Genomic DNA, 25,795 nt, shown 5'->3' with positions numbered 1-25,795 from the left:
CAAGTGCTTAACCCGAGCACTTCCATTGAGCTCATCTGCTGAAAACTCATTTCACGCTAAATGAAGGACCATTGATTTGCCAGAACCAGCAGGAAATTTGTGGCATTGCTGGAGATCAGAGTGAGATCTCCAGAGTGCTGCTTCGTTGTTTTAATCCTAGGCATATCCTTCCTTTAAAAGTCTTAACTTCCAAAATTTAGTGGAACCAATTATGTAAACAGATTGGAAAGAAGGCTTTGGCCAGCAAACTGCAGCCTGCAGTTTCATTTTGAAGACTGAGGCTCATTTCTTCAAAATGTAAATTTCTTTTGTAGCTCTGGTTTTGTTGTTGTTTGTATCCACAACCTAATAACAAAGTGAAATAATAATAATAACAATAATAACAATAATAGTAATAATAATAATAAAATTCATGTGCCTAAGTAAATGAGCTGAAGAGTTCCCAATGTAATTAACAAGGCAAGACAGGAATGAGGGTAAGTTAGTTAAGTTTTACAAGCAATTTATTGAACATAAGAACTTCCACACTGCGTGAGACCATGGGCTTTGCTAGACAATATCAGGCTGCATTACTGAAGGCAATAGTCCCCTCCAGCACTTTCACTGCCACCAATATTTCAAACTCAGAAATTTCTGAGGCAGATGTAGTTTCTATGACCTTAGTAACCTTCACTGGATTTCTCTGTCAGGTACTTCCTCTCTTTAACCTACATAGATCTGTAGCATCTACAACTTGCTCTGGTAAAAAGTTCCCCAGGTCAAACATACGTTGTGCAAAATCTTGCCTCTTTTAGTGTCTTTTCAACCTGGCTACTGCTAGCTTCATTTGATGCTCACTAGTTCTTTATCATATGCTCTGTAACTCCTCTCCCACCCTGAAGAATTCTATTTAAGTTAGCTGTGCTTTACATCAAAAACGTTCCTGTTTTCCATCCTATTGCTGGAGTTCATGGACCAGAAAAGCATCTGAAGGAAGGTGCAGCCAAACACTTCTTGGCAGTGGCAAGTAGAACAAGGAGCAACAACTGCTTGCATTGGGCAGCTATGTTGAGCAACAGCAACTGCAGCTAGGGAGGTTCAAATTGGACATGGGGAAAAATTTCTTCACCAAAGGGAACATGACACTGGAACAAATTACCCAGACAGGTTGTGGAATCACCATCCTCGGTGGTTTCCAACACTAACATAAACAAAGCCACAGCTGATCTGATCTAGTGTTGGCAGTAGTCCTGCTTCAAGGGAAAGGTTGGGGCTGGGTGACCTGCAGAGGTCCCTCTCAACCAATATTTCTATGATTCTTTACCTATACAGAAGCTGCAAGCAAAATATGGATTTTTGTAGCAGCAAAAAGACATTATTTGTTTTGTTCTCAGCTGGTTTCTTAACACTTAGCAGTTTTTTTGTTTGATTGTTTGTTTTCAGCTAGTGATCACCAGGCTGATGTTTCCATGGGGCCATTTTCATACTCCAGAATGCTCTTTCGTGAAAAATAATGACCAGATCAGATCTTGACATTTCATACCTGAAGTAAGGGCCCTTTTCTTCTTGTGCAGCACTTTGCATTTATCTACTCTGAACTCCACTGCCATTTTATTGCTCAGTCACTCCCATAAACTTTCTGCAGATTATCAAGGTTGTCTCATCTTTATTAACCTAAATAATTTGATAGCATCATCAGGCTTTGTGACCTGACTACTCATCTCTTTTCCAGACCCTTTATGAATACGCTGAATAGTGCAGCACAAAGCAGGTTGTTATTGGTAACCTGTCACCCGTAGAAGAGCTGATCCCCTTGTCCCAAACTTCCTTTCCTGTTTTTCATAAAATACAAATGGTGCAGGTTCTTTTCTTGAACTCTGGGTGACGGGATCAGTGTGCTTTCAACCCATCAGTCCCCTCACTCTTGATTTTGGAATCTAAATTTCAAATTTAAATTATTTTAAACAATTTTTTCTTCAATTCTATTCCATGGTTTAACCCCAGCCAGAAACAAAGCCCCTCACAGCTGCTCACTCACTCTCCCCACCCCAGTGGGATAGGGAAGAGAATTGGAAAAGTTAAAATCCATGGACTGAAATAAGAACAGTTTAATAATTGAAATAAAGTAAGACACTATAGTAAAAATAACCATAATAATATTCATAATGAGAAAAATTGAGGTAACCACAAAAAAAAAAAAACAAACCAAAAAAACCCCAGAGGAATAAACCACCAGAAAGACAAGTGATGCACAAGACAATTGCTCACCACCCACTGGCTGAAGCTCAGCACATCCCTGAGCAGTGATCTGTGCCTCCAGGCCAACTCCCCCCAGTTTATACTCTGGGCATGACATTCTGTAGTGGGGAATATCCCTTTGGCCAGCTCAGGTCAGCTCTCCTGGCCATGCTCCCTCACAGCTTCTTGTGCCCCTCCTCACTGGCAGAGCATGAGACACTGAAAAGCCCTGGGCTTAAAACAAGCATTGCTGAGCCACAACCAAAACATCTGTGTGTTACCAACATGATTCTCATACTAAATCCAAAACACAGCACTGGACCAGCTACTAGGAAGAAAATTAACTCCATCCCAGCTAAAATCAGATGCCCCTCTCATTACTAATACTTTATTTCTTGTAATAATAAGATTATACAATATGGATAATTCTTCATAAATAATGAGATATTTTAAAAAATAATTATCACATAAAAATTTTCTTCAAAATATACTTTGCAGAAGACATAAGACGTATATTTCAGAGTACTGATTCTTTAAAAATACACTGTATAATATACATGGTAGGACTGTAAAAATATAATTGTTGGAAATTTTCCAGCATGCTAATTTTATCCTTCAGAAGTAATTTTATCTCATCAGAAGATTAGTGAACCCTTTTGGTATTTTTCATGTTCCAAAAATAAATTTGAGATCATATACTAACTGAGAGATGTTCTCAACTTTGAAAAGAGTGACACCTAAAACTAAAAAAAAACCCGGAAGTCAGAGAAAAAAATAAAACAAAATCTGCATTAACGTCAAGAATGCACTAAATTTATCAAAATTCTTCCTGCATATCTACAAAGAACATAAAGAAAAATCCCCAAGTTTTTACCATCAGATTTGTAGCCTAGGTTTGAGTGAATTCACAGAACTGTTGTATTCTTATCTTGGGGTAAATCATCCATAAAATGGGTTACAAAATGTTTCCAAGTAAGATTCTCCGAGATTTTTTTTTCCAGGTAGAAATTTGAGATAGGAACTTCAACTTTCCCTGTGGGGAACATACACTAAGTGTGGATGCAGTGGCTGGGCAGCTGCTCCTGGAATGTCATTTGGCCCTCCGGTGCTGGATGAACACGTGGGTCTTGCACACATGCAAAGAATGTTTGATCACAGCAACAACATGCCTTGTCTGCAACCTCCGGATTGTATTCCTTGTAGTGCACCTACCCACAAAATATTCTTCCACATATTACTTAAGGGAAAACAGGCAGGTGCAACTCAGGAAAACTGAAACAATGCTCATGGATGTAAAAAAGAATGCAAACGCCTATAACCAAATTAAAAGTTAAATGCATTGTCCTTAGCCAAAACCCACAAAAAGTCACCTTTAATCTCTTCCTTTTTTCTATTCAGTCCTTCTTCTACTTATGTACCCATACACCCATGTACTTCACTCCAAAACTAACGGTTACTTGAATAGTGCAGGTAACTCCCTTTTCTTCACACTTTAATTCCCAAGTTGAATCTTGAATACTTGTGGGTACTCTTCCAGTTCAGCTGATACATGTTTCACTTCCTTTCTACTCTTCTTATCCCAGGCAGACTATTTTTGGTGAGTTTTAACACTTTTCCCGTTACCAAACTCTAAACTTGGGATAACTCATTGGCTCGTGATGAATGGACGTGAGATATTTCCTACTGCTTTCAGAACAAAGGGATGTGAAATACAATGGATCTTTCTTGCAGGATCACGAATAGTCTCCATGGTAGTGTCTCTTCTGTGGCAGCTTGTTGCCACAGAGGCCCTTTTGTTTCGTGGACCAGTGGGGTTGGTTATTGTGCTGTTCAGAGGTGCCTGTGACACAGTGCTGATCAGTTAGACTAAAACCCTGAATGAAACAGACCTCTGTTAGAGACCCTGCCTTTGAGAACTTGAAAAAGATGCAAAACCTGCAATACGTCGTGTAATTGTTTAACAGTGCACACAATGGGGACAGAGAGGACGACAAACAGCATTGCTAGCTCTCCTCAAATGCTAGAATTCAGGAGAATTCTGCACAGACCAGTGGACTATAGCAGTACAGGCTGGCGAGGTATCCACTTAGGATTGAGTGTACAAAGTACTGTGGTGCCAGACACATGGATATGAGCAATGAGAGCGCTGTCATCAACACAGGAACTACAGATGACCAAAAGAAGGAGGGATGTGAAAGTTGAGGCCTCTAATTGTGACCTGATTTTCACAATATGAGTTTAGGAACTAGATATATGGGTAAGTAATAGACATGAATAAAACCTCACTTTGTAGTAGCGCAAACAGATGAAGTCGCATTTCTGAGTTAAAGCTCTCAAGTTTGTGATCAAATCAAGTGGACACATGGAGCTCTGAGCAACCTGGTCTAGTGAAAGGTGTCCCTGCCCAAGGCAGTGTGGTTGGAACAAGATAATTTTTAAGGTCCCTTCCAACTCTTGTTGTTCCAAGGCTGTTCTATGATTCTACGATTCTTTATTCAGTGAGGCAGCAAGTAAAAATTAATGTGGTTCTGCCTAAGTGTATGACCCACAGGAGAGAAGCTCTTCTAACTGTGCAGAAAGGAAATTAGTTGACAGCCCAGTCACCACCCAGCTCCTGCCTTTTAGCACATTTTTATCTCCCTCTAGAACAGCAGTTGAAAATGAAGCTGGACAGGCTCACTGTTCTAACATTTGCGCGTTTAGTTGAAAAGCAGAGTCAATTGTTCACTCATCATCACTAAACAAACAAAGCCTACAGTTCTTGCTTGATGTGAATCATCATGGAAATGATATACATACGTATATATTTAAAGTCGACATTTTCCTCAAGGAAAATTTCCACAAGAAGAGGTACTTCTGGAGGTGCATCAGATGGCAAATATTCTTATACACGCAATGTGTTGGCAGGTTGCAAGCAGGTACTGTTAAGGAAAAAAATCCAATCCACATCATTTTTGTAAGCACACTACTTTGAAGGAAATAGTTTCCTCCAACTGCCATTCCCACTGCGCAGCCCATCAGCAGCTTTACTGGAATCAGTGAATTAGAGATGCTAATGCAGCATACCATGTTATGAATAAATGACATATTGATGTGAGGAGAAAAGAAGTGCATGAACAATGACTCTGAGAAGCTTTGGAAGAAACCCCAAACTTGCCTGGCTAAAGCTGGGTATTCATCCTCTCCCCAAGCCTCTAAACTCCTATAATTGAAACAGCATACCACAGAGGAAAGTTAATAGAGTGACATTGACATGCTAGATAAAATTAGATTTTAGCTACCTTCAGCATGATTGAGCCAAGAGAGGGGAAAGAAAATCCAGGGAAAGATGAACTGGCAAGGGACATGCCACCTAATCTCACCATTCAAACCAGCAGAGGGTGAGTGGAAGTGAAATGCCTATCTTAAAAAGTCTGAGAAATCAGAGGAATTAACAGCAATATGTTACTGGAAAAAACGTGACATTCAGCATAAAACTGAGTTCCTGTGGAACTTCCAAACAGAATATTGAAGCAGTTTCCTCTAGAAGTATGGACAAAGTAGGGAAATGTGGAGTAACAGAAATTGCATTTAAAAAAAAAGAAATTAAAAGAGGGGATGTTGGCCTTAATTCATGGGTATTATGTAGTATAGTCTTTATTGTCAGTGTTAACTGAAGGTGACCATAAACCATTTACTGCCATTGTAAACATGCCCAGGAGAGCACAAGACTCATTTTTCAACTATAGCAGCATTAATTTAAAATTAATACAAACCTGAGAGGAAAAAACCACACTTTAAAAAGACCACTTACCAAACCAGATTCCAGCATGTTATTCCATCACAAGGCAAACTTTTTTTAATTCTTAGTAAACTGTAGGTATGAAGTCAGATTAGAAGAAAACCTGGTGACACTATTTTAAAATTCCATTCACAAGCTTGAAATAGCTGGACAGTTCTGCTAAAATTATTAACAGTGTAATAACTAACAATGGTGGAAATTTTAAGGTTTCACTTTAGACTTCAAACTTGATATTCCACTGGAATGAACATGGGCATTTTATGCCTCTCAGAGCCATAATTACTATTAGGAAAACAACATTATATTGATTGACAAAATCCATGGTGAATACAGCATCAGGGTTGCTAAGCATGCCTTGTTGCCACCCAGATACACACATTACCTTTGTGCCTCTGAAGCTGTCATGGAAAACTAGGACCAAACAACACCCAGGACATGTTTTCAATGCAGTCTTCCATCTTCTGTTTTGCACACCAAGGAGCTGTCTCCTGTGTCTTCCTGTTCATGTACTCTCACCTGTGAGCACCCCTGTGTCAGGCAGAACTGGTCACGTTGGTAGCTGTGGGAAAGTACAGCTGCAGCTAAAGAAGTGGGGGATCTTTTTTGTGGGTGATACAGGAGATTGAAGTCATCACTCATAACCATCCCTCTTGGATAATGAAGCCTCTGCATATTTCAGATAGTTTTACGGCCGTCTGTAGGTTTTCAGTTTGCTGCTGGAATCATTTCCACATGCTAACAACCCAGTATATAGTTCAACAAGGAGAGGGAAGGAAGAAGTGCCTTGCCCTCATCAGACACCCCTTTGCACTTTCTCAGTATGGATTTCTGCAGTAGTATTTGAAAAGAATCGCATCTCCTGACTGTTATTGCAACTGCACTAGTGCCCTAAGGATTTCTGTAGATGTAGCATCGTTCTCAAGAGGCTACAGGCAGAAGTGCCCTCAAAGGCAATCCATAGACAAACAGGAATATCTATTGAGGGGTGATTTCGCCTTTTTTCTTTTAAAGTCTGACCTAAATTTGACTTCCATCTTAATAAAGACATGTCTTAAGACTGTCTAGCAGCCTTTCACTCTCATTCATGACATGCCCAGGTTCAGGAAAGGTGCATCTTCATGCAGTCCCAAAAAGACTCATTGGGGTCTCTTGCAGAGGAGCAGTATTTTGACAAAGGAAAGACAGAAGAAGGAAGATACAGCATGCATTTTTTCCCCCTGTGGCAGGCAAATTAACAAAATATGTTAACTTCTCTGACAAACAAAAAAAAATGAAAGATGACAGAAATTAAAAAACATGTTATTGTTTTCTTTTTCTGATGTTGCTTGGGAAAACTGTAAATTTGGGCATAAATCTGGAAGGTACTTGGAAAAACAAAAACTGAATTAATCGTGATATAAGCTGAAATTTTTGGGAAAAAGTTCTGCTCATTCCTGTCTCACAACTCTCTAGCAGATTGTCTCAGCTATAACACAATAAAACATGAAATGCAAGCAGTGCAGAGCAGGACACCAGTAGCACCTGGAAGTAGTTTAAATCAGACCAATACTTTCAGACCAAAAGAAATCAAAAGTAGCATATTGGTTTATTTATTATCCCAGAATAACGGCACTTCTCATTTTGAATGGCTTTTGACTTAAACATACTAGAGAGTGCATCTTCAGTGGCATCTTCAACAGTTCTATGGATTGTTTGATACCAATGTCATATTCATCCCTATTAATTTATTTGGTCTGCTTGCTGATACAATAAGGTAAGGGAGACAAGCCCAAACCTCAAAGTATGATAGTGAAAGGATTTTTTTCACTTCACTTTGTAGCAGGTCTCAAGAGAGAAAAACAATGGTGGGGATTCAATAACCACATCGATTCTCCTCCTTTACCCATTACAATTTTTGCTTCTGATTAACTCTCTAAACCGCAGTCTCCTTGCAGTGTGTAACAACATTAAAACAAAACAGATGTGAGAAGATTGACTTTAGAATGAATTTCATGCAAGTTAAAATAAATGGAAAGTTATAGCCCCAACTTGTAATGGAAAACTGATACTCATCAGAATTATCACCCATCCACATACTTCTGCTCAGCCAAGATTTCTAACCTAAAAACTGTGTGTGATTCAGTTACTAAATTCTCCTTAGCTGTATGTTTTGTCAATACTCCCTAAGAAGGGGTTTGCCTGCTTCTTGTATTTCTATAAACTTCACCTTGCTTGCAGCAGAGGCAAATGTTTATACACAGATTATTACCAGAAGTCATGGGACTGCTCAATGTATAATCCTTCCCCACCACAGCAAGCATAAGCTAAATGTCTTCACCCGTGGCTTATGGTTCTCCATTTTATATTCATTAAGGTGCTGCTTGTTATGATGCCAGCTCCTCCCACTGCCTGTAACATCATCCAGTGTTTTCCACACTTTGTGTTGGAGCAAACACCATCATGCTTCACCTGCTGCTGCTGTTGTCTCTCTCCATTTCACTTTAAAAGGATCTTCTCTTTTACTTCATAAGGCCCTTTCAAATGCTTCCTTAAAGCTCTCCCTTTCTGTGACACACAAAGAATGCTTATCACGCTTAGGCTATTGACCAGCAGAAACCAAGCAAAACCAAGCATGCAGACCATTATTATTTTATTATCTCTTTGTAGTCTCCTTTCTGTCTGTATTCCATTTATAATATGCATCAGCAGATGACTGTAGGGTCCTGGTTTGAGTTGGAGATTATATAAGCAATCATAATACAAATAATAAATTAATTTTTTCAGCATGTGATGAAACACATGTACACATGCATTACTTCAGTTGTCACAATACTGTTTTTGGAAGAAATCTAAATATATGTAGTTGCTCTGCTTGTGCCATTACCTATTCTGTTTTAATCACAATTGCTGTTGGCACACTGTTGCAGCAACAGCTCTGCACTTCCACTTGAATATCTTGGGTTTAGCAATTCATGAACTGCATCTAAAAATATATCCTCATTTGAAAATTGGCATTCAAGCTACAGTCTACAAGCAGTTCCTGTTTAAGCATACTTATTTAGTTGAGCAGCTTTGTCTCAGAGGACAAAAGATACCTTTGTTGTTCCAGAAAGCATTATTTCATTTTTCTGTGTTTAGAAGTGACTGTGAAGATATTCTTCTGTATTTCATTATCTCTAATATGAGCCTTAGAAAAAAGATAGTCACTTACCATGTATCAGCTTTGTACTTCCTTACCCTTTGACAGTCAGTGCTAAGTAGGAAGCCACCATTTGTAGTCACATGGATTAGAAAAACATCTTTTAAATGCCAGAAATATATGGAAATAACTGGTCCCTTGATTTCTCTATGCCCAATTGAAACACTTACTAGAGAACAAAATGGCTTTGGCCTTCCAAGTTAAACAACCATCCAGCCAGGAGAAAGGCTTTCCAGTTGCTAACAGCCCAATAAAAGGGAGTTCTCTAGGATACTGTAAAACTCTTCCAGAGAAAGAAGGTCCCAAGTCACTTAGATCCTCTCCAAGCTTATTTGTAATTCCTTGTTCCAGTTATTTACCTTTTTCTCAAACCCAGGAAGATTTTACAATGTGTAGACATTTATTCCAGTCCATGGTGGACTGTTTGAACCTCAGAGTGGCTGAGCAAAGTTACAGAGTTTTCAGTGACTCCACCAACTCTTCTGCACTTTTCCTACAAGATATGTCAAACCACAAGAGAGGAATTAAAAAGGAAGGGCCCAGTCTGGCAGGCTTGGGATTTTGCACATGATCAGAGATTTCTAGATGTCAAAATTTTCGACTAATGGATACTTAGGACTAGTTTGCATTGCTTCCTGGAACCTGCTAAAGGTCTGAATGGGGGTCAATATTTAGAAAGGAGGCATCTGCCCTCTGTAAACCTCATAAACTTAATTTCCACTGAAGTTTATTCAGCAATTTATTCAAACATTCCAAAATGTGTGGTTACACAAGCCTAGAACAGCACAACCACTGTCCTCTTAGCTTAACTATGCATAGATATGAAGTGTTGCTCACAATACATATGTGTACTTTTGCCTTCTGCCAAATAATGCAGACATATGCCATCTGTAAGGATGTCAAGTGCATAACTTAATAGCTATTTGATTAATTTGAGTATCCCATGGCAAAAAAATATATTATTTACTTACTAAAATGGGTGATGTAAAACCAAAGAAGCAAAAGTAATGGGTCAAATTTCCAGACAAAATTCACTACAGATTATTTTCAAATTATGTGTACAGGTAGAACTTATCAAAAATATAATTATATGTGCAAACTGTTTGAGTGGAGGTCATACCAGCTTCCGCATAGGAAAATTCCCCCAGGGAGGTAGACTGCTCATCTGGATTATTAACTGGGCTCAGGAAGCCAAGATTCTTAAACAACAGTTGTTAGTGATTTAATAATACATGAATATGACTCTGAGGTTGAAAACTAAAGCACAGAAAAGAAAAGCCTAAGGGAATAAGATATGACTAATGGGAAAGTTCACTGTCTTTGAATTTTTCTTTACATTATCACAGTCATGCTTTGTTGACTTCAGCAAATTGCATTGCTGCTTAGCAGCATTATTATCTTAACTCTAAAATATTCAATTAATGCTATTTGAATGGAATTAATTAGAAAAATATGATGGTATTCCCATGGTGTGATCCTGACTTCATTCTTTACTTCTTTATTCTTTCACTTGCCAGAAAGAATTGGAAACACTGCGCTCAGTTCCACTGAATCAGCTCTTTCTTGTAAAACGTACAGAATCATGACTGGTTACTCTCATTTATTAATTCTAGAATGAGTCTTTTTCGAGATGACTACAGAGAAATTTATCCTTATACCAAATATTCGTATTTTCCTTCAATAAAATATTTTTTTTACTTCTAAGACATGATTCTAAAAAAAAGATGATTATTAATTACTGTTGTGAATTACTAAAAGTGTGAAATACTACTGGAAAAAGGTTTTAATCTGTAGAGTGGGCAAGCTTATGTACCTCTGTTAATTTACATAGTTTTTCTTTTTCAATTCTGCTATCCAAAGAACAAACCAATTCTGCTAATGTTTGCAGAAGCCAAATTCCATTGCTTTGCAACAAGCAAACGTTACAAAACTGACATTACTGCTTAGATTTGATGTACTAAAAATGTCCGTAGTCTATGCGGAAATTAAGTTAATTTTAAAATCAAGGTTTTAACTAATATTTAATCAAAACGTCAGTGGGTTAAAAATACTACATCAGTGGGTTAAAAATACTACATCATTTGTCCAGGTCATCCAATTCAAAAAGGTAGTAATCAAATCACAGCAGTTAAAAGAAAAAGATTTAGATGCTAATAGAAAATTAAATTGGTTTAGTCAAAACCTTCTTATTCTTCTTTCATTCCCAGCACACAACAGTGAAATTGAAATAGTTGGCAGAGACCTTTCTACCCATGTTGATTTTAGTCCCTAGTTACAGTTACTAGCTAGAGCTCTAAAATCAATTTAACTTGTCTTACATAGCTTCCTAGACTTCATATGCAGTGCTGTTACACGATTGCAAAATTAAGCTTTGTGCTTTGTGGTTGTGCAGTCAATCCAATACATCTCACAGGATGGAGAACCCACAATGGAGCCCACTGGGCTTTCAGCCTCCCTTACCACTGGCCCATCTTTGTGTTTCTCAGGTATTTTACTTGATGAATCTTGTAGTGTGTTTGATGAAATGTCAGCAGGTTTCGGGCATTGCTGACTGACAGAGTGATGAGGTCCTTATGTATGGGCAGAATAATTTCATAAAGATCAGACAGAGATTGTCATTTCTCCTGGAGATAGGAAAGTAGTTAGAGAAAGTCCTGTAGAGGACAACTTCTGTGGGATAGTCACTACTGCAGTCATACGGTAGAAAAGGTGAAAAACAGAGTCTAGGACTGCCTTTTCAGAAAAAAAGGCCACTTATTTTAAATAAATAGACAATAGCCATATGATCTGCTCTGGGTATTTTTGCCCAGTTTGGGCATTCACAAGCTCACAGAAACAGCTGCAGGCCTCATTGTTAAGACTTTCATTCCCCTCAAAGCATCTGGTGCTCCCTGAACATGCTGGAAATCAGCTGAACAAACCCACAATCAGTAGCCCTATCGTAGCACCAGGCAGAATAGCTAGAGGCAGAATATACGAAGTTTTGTTAATTTTTACCCTGTATGGTTTATACCCATTCAGTAAGAGAGAACTAATAGCAAAGATCTGCTTTCACATTTAATTGACCTAAGCTCCACATAATAAAAACCCATTGAAGTATATGCCACAGAAAAATTACCATTTGAGTTATTTCTCTCACAAACCATTGTTGTCATAGCCATCATTTTTTTCCAGTGCATTCTTTAAAAATTAAATTGCACACAGATTGACATCATGGTAGTTTTACCAGCACAGACTATGAGCCCATAGAATTTATATAGCTAGAAAGTAATAAATTGCAGCTTGCATAAAAATACTAAAATAACTGAACTAATACTACCATAATGAGTTTCTTAACAAAGAATATAATAAAAAAAAATTGTGTGAAGTAACCTCCATTTGAAATCAATGGCCTATATCGCCTCATTTTGTTGACTGTTTTCATAACATTTTAAGGCATTCACTGTATCAATATCAGTGTAATGGAATAAGTGCTACCAGAATGAGATGCCTCACTGTTATTATTGTTCATTCCAGTCATTGTTCTAAATCAACTATTTCATTTCAAACTAAACCTTCAGACCAACCTTAAAACTGATATGTGTCCATTTGTTTATTGATTTCAGCTAAGACAGGACCAAGGTAAAGTAATTGCAAATTATTTTCTTCTGTGTATTCCAGGTATCCAATTTGGATTTCTTTCTGTAAAACATAGATGTAAGCTACTTCAAAGCTGTCAGTACCTCTGACTCAAAATGTCTGTATCTTTCACTAAGTTAATTGTCTTCCTCTGGATTTTCTCCAGAAATTGTATTTAGCAATGGAGGGAAAAAAGCAACTCAATTTACAAGGTCACAGTATTCTGTAGCTTTGTCCACTCCATCTGTTTTAAGGTGAGATGCTTTTTGTTTCTAGCATCTATCAAAAGAAACTATGACTAGAGTGAAAACAAGGAGGGCTAGTAAGGCATGTGGGACAAAGGAGAAGCATTTTACTTGAGCTTTCAAGGCTCATTGTAGAGCAGTTAGGCTTTTTGGCTCTGAATCCACTGAAAACTATAGAGGCAGCCTAGAAAGATTAGCTTGAATGGCTAAAGTTACCTTTTTGGAGTACTTCACAGTTGCCAAAATCTTAGGTGGCTAAATTTAGATGAGGTAAATCCCATTCTCACTGTGGTGCACTTAATCATGAGCTATTTTATTGCAACTGTCTCCTACTGATGAAAATTAAAGAAGAATACAATTATTTTTTTCTGGATTTGGGTTGTAAGTATAATTAAAGATAATTTTGAAATGTAATTTCTTAAAAAAATTGTCAACATTTTAGAATTAGAACATTCATTGAAGAATAAATTATTTTGATAGATTTAAAGAAAAAAATAAACCCAAACAACAAGGTAATAATAACTTTTTAGATTATATATCCTTCAAATAATACTTGTGTTCTTGTGGGGAAATAACTCTGAATCCTTAATTAAAGGATTAAAGTCCAAAGATTTTTGGAATAAAGTCTGAAAGCTTGGGATTTGTGGTCCTAAAGATTCCTTTGTAATTTTTTAGGACACTTTAATAATGAAATATTTCTGTAAATAGGAATGGTAATCCAGATCTTTATTTAAAGTGGAATCTGTCTCTCCAAGATTTCCAGAGTTTTGTCTTTTATGGGAAGATTGGATCCACACTGTTCTACCATTTTCAAAATACATATCAGAGATTGTGTCTTGAGACTAAATATCTCACAATATGCTTAAAATTTTATCATTCTGTTTTTCCCATGCCACCGCTCTATACTTCTTTGCAAGAAGGAACAGATTAAGAAGAGAAAAATTCCAGTACTTGAGGGGTGGCTGTTTACACAAATTCCTTTCTTCACTATATCAATTACAAAGAAGAGATGTTGGTGTTGTGTACTGTCGTACTCCTTATCAAACAATGCATCCAAATGAATTACAAGAACTTTGACTTTTGAGCAGTTATATTTGCTAGCTTAGCAGAAATGACAGATTTTTTCTTTCTTATTCTCTTTCTTTCTTTCTCTCTCTCTTTCTTTCTTTCTTTCTCTTTCTTTCTTTCTTTCTTTCTTTCTTTCTTTCTTTCTTTCTTTCTTTCTTTCTTTCTTTCTTTTTCTTTCTTTCTTTCTTTCTTTTTCTTTTTTTCTTTCTTTCCTTTCTTTCTTTCTTTTTCTTTCTTTCTTTCTTTCTTTTTCTTTCCCTTTCTCTCTACCTATCTCTTTCTCTCTTTCTCTCCCTCTTTTTATCTAATAGTTCTCGTGATAGTTTCGTATTTCTCTTGCTTCCTTGTTTTCCACTGTTCTGGAATTCCAGTACAAGAAAATCCTATGCACAAAAATTGTGAAAAGTCTATATAAACTTCAGAATTGTAATAACTTCCAGCTGCTAGCAGGACAGTTAAGCAGCAATCTTCATTTTATAGGCCTATCCTGTCACTTCTTGATTTTGGAGAATGCAAAAAATCCACATAAATGTCATTCATGTTTGACCTGCTTTTACATAAATGAATGGCATAATAAAGAAATCTGCAAGATATCCCAATTCAGATTCTACCCACGCAAAAGGGCTCTTCTTTCAGCCATCACCAATAGTAAGACTTGCTCATATCTTGTCAGATCTTTGTGCTGTAACACATATAGCTGAAAACAAGACACAAAATTAGTAAGTACAGACAATTTCATGAGCTGGTATAATCACATAAGTGTTTTACAGTCACTGTTCCTTTAGCTGTCTGTGTGAGTAAGTATTTCCTGTCAGACTTGTAATTTCAGGTTTCAAATGAAAACAGCATTGGGTTTTGATCTGATTTTGGAACACCTTCATATTTTTACTGTATCTGGCTGTCAAACTCCTTCTCATAATAATAAATGATATGAAAATATATAAAATACTTTAGTAATTAAGGGCAAAAGCAGAATATCGTAATGTATTTAAACATTTTGTATTTTAATGAACTAACCCCAATTCTGCTAATAGCTATTGCAATCCTGGCAGAGATATCAATCATACGAAAAATACTCCAAACCCAATAATTAACTAGAAAAATGACATCAGCAAATTAAGACCCTTTAGAGTTTTGCCAAGGAAAATGGTGACTAGTGAAATTAGATACAAGATCAATCACTGAATGCAGGGGGCTTGGCAGAAGGGAGTCAGAGAAAACTCTTGAGTCTGGGAATATATGCCTGAGGACATGGACAGGATTAGTAAATGAGAACCCATGCCTGCTTGAGATGAAGAGGCAGGAAATTCCCCATGGGCTCCTGTCCCTAGAGGAAAGAGGACTTCTAGTACTAGAAATCTTTGGCATAGTGTTTAGGGTTAGTTGTTGATGGATAAGAGAAGAAGATATATGAGGAATCAGCTTTTCTGTACAAGGGCAGTATTAATTCTGTGTGAGAAGGGAAGGGGACTGAGAAGCCTGGTGCAAAGAGTAAGTAGGGAATCAGGGAACCTGGATGCTGAATGATAAAGAGAGCACTCCATCATCCTTGTGCCTGCTTGGGAGAGGGCATCATTCCCAAGCCTAACCACTGCATTTTATCATTCATTAAAGCAAACAGCCAAATCCCCTTTTAATTTACTGAAGGCAAGTTTTAATAACCTTAGCCCTTAGCTTTTTGCTACCTACTCTCAATATGGCATTCTGCACCCTCAAGTCTAGGCATCTGGGAAAATGGTTTGATTTCTTAGGGAATTTTCTGAAGTTAGATAATAAACTTCCCTTGCAATTGAGCTCATGGAGATGACATAAAAAAACTGATTTATTAGGTCTCTCTAACTGCAGAAGACATTCAATTACATAGGGAAGAAATGAGAAAGGTACACCACTAGTACCTGAGCATCCCCCTTTGAGCCTTATGAGGTCTTCTGTTTCTAAAAGGAGCTAGAGCCCAGCATGGAAGGAGAAGGAAGGGGAACATTTTCCTCCCATGAGCACAGGTTTCTTGAAGATTTCCTCTCTCAGTACACTCTCTTCTCTCAAACTCTTAAAACATAAGCTAAATCCAAGAAAGGCCTTCCAGGACAAAGTAGGTACTACAGACAATGTCTGCTGATATACCACCGCATGGTTAAACAGCTGTCAAAGCAGACAGAAAGTTAGGAATTATTAAGAAAGAATAGAGGGAAAAAAAGGAAAACAGTACTATGCTACCATAAAATAAATTTACAGTGTCCCCACATCTTGAATATGACATGTAATTATTTTCATCTGTCTCAGAAATTATAAAATAAATCAAGAGAATGGCAGTAAAGAGGGTGCAGAGTATCAAACAGGTTCAGTATGAGAAAATGGAAAACTCATTCTCGACAACAGCTGACCTAGAAGAAAAAGATAAAGGTTTATAAAATCCTGTGTGGCATGGAGATAGGAAATAGGGCATGAATTTTCACTGTCTTTTTCAACAGAACCAACTTCAAATGAAACAAGCAGGTAACAGATTCAAAATAAACAAAGGATGTACCTTTGCATGCATACATAATTAACCTGTGAATCTCCCTACATGTTGTGGATTCTAAAAGTTTACATAAATAAAAAGCGGTTAGGACAAACTCATGGAAGCAAAATCTGTTCCAGGCTTTTAATGTAAATGCACCTCCTCTCTTGTGAGATATGGAAGATGTGAGACATCACGAAGGCATCAAGCCACGCTAGGATGAGAAGTCAGGTGAGCAAAAGGCTCCAAATTACTTGGTAGCTACTGTGACCACTAGGAGATTATGTGTACACTAGGAGATTATGTTATGCATTTTAGGAGCACCCAAATCTGTAGCTCTGACTGGACTCAGAAGACTCAAGCAGAACAATGCTCATTGCTAGCTCCCAAACTTCCCCTGACCACTCCCAGGGACAGAGAGGCGTTGTTCTGGGAGAGGCCAGAAACCACCCCTGTGACCTGTCCAATGGGGAGATTTTGCAAGTTTAGGCAAAAGCTCAGTGTTGTAGGGTGGAGTCAGACTGACCTTCCTCACTTCATGTTTGCTTTTGATGATGAACCTTTGATTAGCTGAAGTCCTCTACCATTATCTTTTTTTAGTAATGAGAATTATAAAGCAAAGATTAGGGAAAAATATACATTTCTCAGGGGAAGTTATGTGGCTGTTCCCTAGATACATTCTTAGTGGGGCACTGCTCTTGTAACAAAGAGGTGTTTCTGCTCCTTGTGGAAAATGCAGTTCTCAGAAGAGTCAAGAACTGCAGAGGAAAGTGCGACCTTCTTTAGGGAGCCATAACAAATACCATCCCCAAGGCCCACAGAGAGAAGCAGGGATTCAGACACTGTGTCTGCAGAGCTTAAGTCAGACTAGCAGCAGTGCACAGATAGCCTGTGTGGTTTCTACAATACAATCATGGTTTATTTGTCAGCTATAACATTGATCTACTTTCCATTTGTACTGCTTTCCTATGATCTGCATGTCCTTCTCACCTGCTAAGAAGATATTTATAAAAAACTCCAGCCCCTATGCTGAAGAAGTCAACAAAAAAAAGTACATTGTCCTTAATGGAAGGTAGAAATGATTGAATATTATTGGTTGTACAGGTTATTGTCTCTTTGTCTTCCCATTTCAGTGTGCCCAGAAGCCTAGCAATCCCTTTTATTCAAAGTTTAGAAGTTTAACTAAAGTGTTTAGGACTGTCAAAATATATGGAACACAATTAATATCTACTTGAAGTAATTGATCTGGAATATATGAACACTTCGTAACACTTGAATGCAACAACCTAAACTAACAATACCCACAGATATAAATATACATAGACTTCTTGGAACAGTTTGTTTCTTTACATTTGCAGTGCTCAAAATTATGCTGTTGATCCTGTTGATACAGCAAAATCACAGTCAAATTCAAACAGACAGTACGTGGCTTAAATGAGTCACCACTATGTGTTTCCTACACTACTGTAAAATAACAAATGTCACCAACATAAACAAATTAAGCACATGTAGTGTTTCAGGAAGCTAGATGCCAACATAACCGTAGTATTATTGACATTAAAATGGAAAATACTAAAAGTTTGGCATTAGCAGCTATTGTAATACAAATTAATTGTACAAATCCCAGGCTGGATACCACCATACCATGCCCTAACTACCAAGTATAGCATGCCCTTATATCTTCCCTACCAGTGGATTTCTTGGCCTATAGACTGTCACCTACTGAAGGGACCAACTGTGGGGTGCAGTGGAAGTCAACCCCTGCATTCTTAGTGAGATAGATCTTAGCTACAACTCCTGGCATTGTTTTTACAGTTCTCAACTAATTATTTTTTTCATTGCTTCTACAAAATTTATTACCTACCAGGTGCTTCTGTGTTCTGAAATGTTCGTGTAAGTAGCTTTACATTCATTTGTCAAATAAATTAACCTGGTATATTCTTTAATACCTTTATTTTTTCTAACTAATTGTAAATCATTCATCCTCAGACAAATTTAATCCTTAATGCTCTGCTGGACTTTAATCAAATAATAAAACTAGTGATACAGAAACTACAATAGGATTTTAAATCACTACAGATTATGTGGATAACATTACAAATGCCATCTTGTCACATGTCCAAAGATTGCACTTACAAAATGTCTTTTTACTGACAGAGATGTCTTGAGCCTGGCTGGACACCATTTGCCCACAAAAGTCTTTCTATCACTACCCTCCTCACCTGGGCATGGGAAAGAAAACACAACTAAAGGCTCCTGGGTAAAGATGAGGACAAGGGAGATCACTCAGGAATTACTGTCATGGGCAAAACAGGCTCAACCTGGAAATTAATTTAATTTATTGTCAATCAAATCAGAGTAGTATAATGAGAAATAAGAACAAATCTAAACCCTACATTCCCTCCACCCCTACATCTTCCCAGGCTCATCTTAATTTCTGAATTTTCCACCTGCTCACTTCTATCAGTGCAGGGGGACAGGGAATGGGGGTTTCGGTCAGTTCATCACATGCTTCTGCCACTCTTTCCTCCTCAGGGGAGGGCTCTTCACGCTCTTCCCCTGCTCCAGCATGGGGTCCCTCCCATAGGAGACAGTCCTTCGCTAACTTTTCCAGTGTGAGTCTTCCCCATGAGCTGCAATTCTTCACAAACTGTTTCAGTGTGGGTCCCTTCCACGGGATTCAGGCTTTCCGGAACAGACTGTCCCAGAGTGGGGCCCCTATGGCACCAGCAAACCTGCTCCAGGTGTGGGTTCCTCACTCCATGAGGCCACAGGTCCTGCCAGAAGCCTGCTCCAGCACAGGCTTCCCACAGGGTCATAGCCTCCTTCAGGCATCCCCCTGCTCCAAAGTGAGGTCCTCCATGGGATATCTGCTCCACAGTGGGTATTTGCTCCACCGTGGACCTCCATTGAGGGACAGCTGCCTCACCATGATCTCCACCATGGGCTGTAGGGGAATCTCTGCTCCAGCACCTGGGAAATGTGAGATCACATGCAAACTGAAACGGAAACTGGAGAGTGAAATTAGTTAGCTAGGGAACAAGTGCAATCACTGTAGAACAGTTAGGAAATAGTGTTTGTGAACACCTGCAAGCCACTTCCTAAGAAACAAAATTATATACATAACATAGTGTGTTACGCCTTAATAACTTCAATGATTTTGAGTGTTTTTGCTTTTCATTCCAGCCCTTCTTGCCTGTCTGGCTTTTCTCATGCAACTTTACAGACTGAAGAAGCATATCTTTGGAACATTCTCTACAACAATGTATTTTCTGACAAATGGAACAGCCAGTAACTGCAAGATTGCTCATGTCCACAGGCAGTGTCTCTGGCAGAAGGTCAAATTCTTTTCAGAGTCAACTACAAAGCTCTTCTATCTACCTAGAAAGGGTCTTTTTAATACTTGTTTTCCATTTACACTGAAAACAAGTTTTCAGGCTTCCACTGGTACCTCTGGGACAAGCATATAGTGCCATGACAAAGTGAAGTTATTGCTGGCATTCCACCCCTCCAGCCTTTTTGCATCACTTCTACATGCTGGTATATAGCTCTGTGTGAATCATACAGAGTGCAGATAACTACTTCAGTTAGCAAAAAACTGGAAAAAGTTAATTTTAATTAAATTGAGCTGCTGATCTGCTTTACTGTGTTGCCTCCGCAGCTATAGCTACAAAAGTGAGTGACGTGGCATGGCACCACTGCCACATTTGAAATTTATTCTTCTTTTTCACACTAAAATGCAGTGTATATATGAGTGCCAGTTAGATGATCCAAAATTTTTCCTTTCCTGAAGAACATAACCCCAGTATGTTTGAGATAGTTTTCTGTTTTCCTCTCAGTTCATGGACTAAATTACTAAGTTCTAACTCGAAGTTGCACTGCCTTCCTGCCTTCCAAGAAAAGGTTTGTTTTTAATTGGTACACTAGTAATCACATACATGAATCAATTATTTCACTGTTTTTCTGTGCAATCCACATACACCTAAGTGCTTAATTCACAGAATCACAAAATATGCTGATTTGGAAGAGAGCCACAAGGATGATGTAGGATTTTATAAGTATATTTTTACTATACTGGCCAAATTCCCAGTTCATTATTGCTTGATGAAAGAATAACAAAGCTAGAATGTGTTAGATTATTTTTTGGTATTATTTTTGCTATTAATTTAACTTTTACACAGAAATATACACTTTATCATAACCTTAACATCATTATGCAGCAAAGCAGATGGAATATTATAAGTTGAACTGATTTTAAAGTCCTCCAGTCTAGGTTAATAGTCTCTCTTCTGCCAAACAACCAAATCTGAAAGACAAGATTATTTGCTTTATTTAGGACCCATCCTCTGACCGGAGTAAAGGATGAGCAGTCCTTTTTGGAGCAAAGCTATATCCTGAAAAGTGTTAGATTCTGATCTTAGTCCAGCAGCTCAGTATCTAAAGACTTCAATGAATGAGGGCCAGAGTGCTCAGCACCCTGCAGGAGAGACTGCATAGTGAAGCAGCCTCTGCAGGAGACAGGATCACTGCTCTTTAGAAATGAGCAGGTTGTTACAATACATGGTTCATTTACCAGTGAAAAGAAGGAAGCTAAATATAGACAGATCTAAAGTCTTCACTTCATGCAGAGTCTTTTTAATATATCTTGAATTAAACCTATGGTGTTCAGGAATCTGAGTTGCCATTTGGAAGAAAGCATTTTCAGACAGCAAACATATTTTTAGAAACTACAGAGAAGGCTCAACATGCTAAAGATTCATATGAATGCCATCTATAGGTGTAAGGGAGAAGATTCAGAAGCTAAAACTATGAGACATGCTGTACCTTAACCAAATGAAATAATAGACCTATTAAAGAGCTTGGGGTGAGAAGAGAAAGGGGACTGAGAGCCACTGCAAGGCTAGCAAGAGCTGTAGAGCATTCAGTCTCATCAAGACAACTGCTAACAACTTTAGGACATAAATAAATAATACATACCATGCTAAATCCACTGATGTCTTCATACTGTTTGTCATCAGAAGTAAGTAAGAAAGAAGAAATTTACAGCTGTAGCATGGAGTCCACAGGCAAGATAAAGGATATATATTTTATACATAGTGTTTTTCTTTTGTAAAACACGACATAGCTTCTTAAAAATACATTGTAGTAGATTCCATGAAAAAAATGTGGCCAAAGGAAAAAAAAAATTAGAAACCAAAGCCATGGCTGAGATAGAACTTGCATTTTATTTCTTTTAAGCATCAGTATTATATTCTAATATGATCTGTCTCAGGACTGCTTGATTCACAAACCCCTTTAGAAATACTTGCTGGAACACAAAAAGTTCTTCCCCATTATTAAAGAAAGTGGGTCACTGGTTTCCGCATTCAGATACATTCAAATAATGTGTCTTTTTAAACTTTAAACATGTCTCATTGTATACAGCTCTCAGTAACAAACACCCATGCACTTTGGTACATATGAAAATAGTGGCTGAGACACCAAATGTTTGATATATTGCACATGCACATTCATTAATCTCCCTGACAATTTATATGCAGAGCTTTCAGGTTATCTAAATATAAACTTGCACATAGCTTCAGAGCATGGAGGGTTCACACCGTTTTTAAATGCAGGCAACTTTTCTCTTCCATGAATTCCCAATAGGCCTCTATAGTGCACTTGCCAAAAGGCTGAAGCTCAGCAGGTGTGGTCTTTCTGTAAATATTTCCCAGTGGAAGTTTAATGTGAACCTCTCACATATATAAAAATCTAATAGGCAGAGAAATGTTTGCTGGATAAGGATCTCAGATTTAAAACTCAGAGGGGAAGGGACTATGTCTTTACATATACACTAGCTAAGTGTATTTGAAAGCTGCTAAATCATTTAAAGGCACAGTTCTAGGAAAGCCATGGGCTGTTCTGGAAACCAAAGGAGATTCGGGATACTCAACACCCAGCATAATGTTTTGCAAAATGAAGGTAAAAAAGTGCAACTACATGTTTCCAGGTAGGTGGCATGAAGATTATTCACTCGGTCTTTACAAAATAGTTTGTAGATTAAATGTTGTGCAAATGCCATGTGTAATTGAACATACCCTCAGTGCATCTTGGCACTGTTATGCTTGTTAGGATACAGTGATTACAGTGGTGCTCTTCTGAGAGGGAGATTACATTTCTCACAGATTCTGTTCCTGACCCAACCATAGTATGACCTTATACCTAAAACTGAACATACCAACATCTGGCCTGAGAGCAACCACGTTATACCATTTGAATTGAGATATCTTTTAAAGAGAAGTTGAAATTGATACCTTCTAAGTTACCCTCCCCCTTTCAGCTGAACAATCTGTTCAAGGGTCTGAGCCTGGACTCACTGCACATCCCGCGTAGCTGATTCTTAGAACAAACAATTCCTTTGGGGTCTAAAACGCACACTGAATTCTGACTCAGTTGGAATAAATTATTTCTAACAGGAAAGAATCAAATTAGCTCAGTTTTGAGGCACAGATGATCAGAGAAGTAAAAGCAAGTATGTAGTATAATTTCATTACAAGTAAACTGTCTGTAGTCAGTTACAAGAATAACAGAAAGATGCTGCCTACTCAGCTACCTACTTTATGGAAGCACTGCATGGACCATTAACTCCTGCCTTCTGCAAAACTCCTTTCCAGTCCACCTATATTTCACTAGTTAATGCTGTATCTACATAACACAGTGAAAAAAACCCCTGGGGACTCTTGCACTGGAGGCAATTAATTTTTTTTTTTAATTCTTGTAACAAAAGGGGAAAAAAGCCCGCCACCTTTAGGTGGCTGCTTAATGAGGAAAGATCTGTCACCTTATGACGGAGAAGCACTATTTCATATGATAAAGAACACTGACATTTCTCTTTAACATATGCTAATAGTGCAACATATATCTGTTTTGGTTTTCCTCATGTCCAAATCCACCACCTGCAGTCTGCATTACCAAGGATAAATGGATACTAAACCTTATGCCAGTGGAACCTGTGCTACACTATGATTTCTGGGAACATAGCCCATATTCATTGTGCCACGATGACTGGACTTGCTTTGGGATGGGTCTGCATTGCTAGAAGCCTGTTGCCCCTCCTCATCCTTCATGCAGATGTATTTGAAGGTATTTGTCAAAACCCTTCATGTTTGATTTTCTATTTGCCTTTTTCAGTTTCTGCTAGAGCATCAACTGTTGTGATCTATTCCTGCTGAAAATTTTGGTGGAATAAGCACCTAGTGAAGCTGCAGCATACAGGGCTTGAATATGACAACCACTTTATTGACAGCCACAATAAATTCATAACTGTCTCTCTGCAGACCAGTGCTCCTAATGCATGGAATTAGCACAGTACAGTAGGATCACAGCTATGTTTTTAAATGACAAGTTGGTTGATAAATATGAGCAGCTGAGTAGTGCAGAGGTAAATTTCCATAGTGCTCCACAGCACAGATATGTGCACATTGTATCCATCTCCGGCAGGCCTGGTTAGTGTTGGCCAACCAACCATTAACACTGTTGGGGTAATGGAGGTTCTTTGGTTTGGCCACAGATGACAGGCACCAAAAGTAGGACAACCTCTGGCTTTCAGACAATGGGGAGCACACACTATGTAGGGAACAAGGGTTATACTTGTACCCTTATCTCAGTTACCACATGTCACCTGCAGCATTTGTTCACTGTCAGGGAAAGTTCATAGAAGAACTTTTCCATATAGAAAAGATAGATTATACCAGGATTTTGAGAAAGTCTTGTCTTTTCTGACTCATGAAACTTCTCTTCTTTGCCAAATAGAGCTTGGCAAAAGAAAGTCTGACTGTATGCTTACAGCTGCAGGGAAAGAGGCAGAGTGAGATGCAGTTTCAAAAGTCCTTTCAATAGCAAATGAACGAGTAACAAAATGGCAGACTATATTCAATCCAAATATTACACATACACAACGGATTACCTTAATTTACTTAGCACCAGTTAGGAAAGAGGTCTCTGAGTCATTGTAGCTGTTGTCCCTCCCCTATCAGTGCCTTCCTTTTGAGGCATGCCACAGCACAGACTGCAGGGGTTGTATAGAGGTGGGATTTGCTGAAAATCAATAACATTGTTTTTAATGGAGATTTAGAGGTTTTGGGTAAGGCCATAAGGGTAACCCATGGTGTAAGCATTCTCTGGAAGAATTATGAGGACTCTACAAGCAGTAATGGTAGGATAGAGTAACAAGTAGTGGTATGTAGTTCTATTTATTTATGTATTTATCTATTGTACATAAACACTTAAACACATTTTGAGTAATGTTTTTCTTCAAGAAGTCTCTTCTTACAAGCATGAATCAATAAAATAGCTCACAAACTTAAGCAAGAAGACACCTGATTATTTGCCAGGTAAGATATCTAATGCTGTGCAGTAATGTTTTTATTGGTCTACTTCATTTACTCTACCTAAAATTTCTCGTTTACTCATATTTTTCCCTACAGCTTGTTTATAGCCCAAATTTATTTAATTTTTGGATAAAGTTTCCTGAAATAAATAAACTGTGCCCTTCAACTGTCACTTGCAGTCAATTATATTAACTAGGACAGCTATTCTTTGGACGTTTTATAAGACACTGAAACCCTCATCTGAACTAGGCCACCAACTAATTGCTATGCACAGGAAACAACGCCACATTATTTCTGAAACTCTGTCATCCTTGCCCTGTAACTCCAAAGCCACAGTAATGGTGAATTATCTTGTGCATGACCACTTGAAACCAGAAAATCTGCTGCTTAAACAAAGTCTCTGTTATTTCCTTTATTTTGCACAACAGAAAATAACACTGGACATTTTTACAAATTAAGCTCAGAAGAAATAACCCTAACTTTATAAAAGGACATAATGCTACTTGGAAAATATTGCCAAACTTCAAAATGACCAGGTTAGTTCATCTTCAAAAGATTGTCTTAGAAATAAGGCATCCTTTTGGGTTTTTGGTATAGGAAGTTGTTGTTCTCTCTGTAGAAATCTTTATTAGATGCTTGTTAGCTTCATATTAAGAATTTATGGTATGCAGAACCACTGTATTAAAGCTATAGTCTCCAGACCTTTGAGGGCCTCCATAGAGCTGTATAGAAAGACTCTTCGGATGACAAGGTTAACAGATCTATCAGTGAATAAATTCATGGGACATTGATTATCACTACCTGAGTAACCATGAGAATCAC

The 25,795-nt window shown here is 38.0% G+C and overlaps 1 long non-coding RNA gene across 1 annotated transcript; it reads right to left on the bottom strand.

The window, feature by feature from the left end:
- Positions 1-481: 481 nt before the first annotated feature.
- On the bottom strand, positions 482-14,202 carry LOC121659239. Its single transcript, XR_006014227.1, has 2 exons — positions 5,017-14,202; positions 482-4,091 (listed from the first exon to the last, which is right to left on the bottom strand). It is a non-coding gene; the product is annotated as an uncharacterized LOC121659239 (long non-coding RNA).
- Between the last annotated feature and the right edge of the window lie 11,593 nt (positions 14,203-25,795).

This window comes from Corvus kubaryi, unplaced genomic scaffold (assembly GCF_017639235.1).
Source record: "Corvus kubaryi isolate FWS band 111438036 unplaced genomic scaffold, C.kubaryi_AGA036_p1.0 split3-73, whole genome shotgun sequence".
Lineage (NCBI taxonomy): Eukaryota > Metazoa > Chordata > Aves > Passeriformes > Corvidae > Corvus > Corvus kubaryi.
This window is presented reverse-complemented; position numbering and strand designations above follow the sequence as displayed.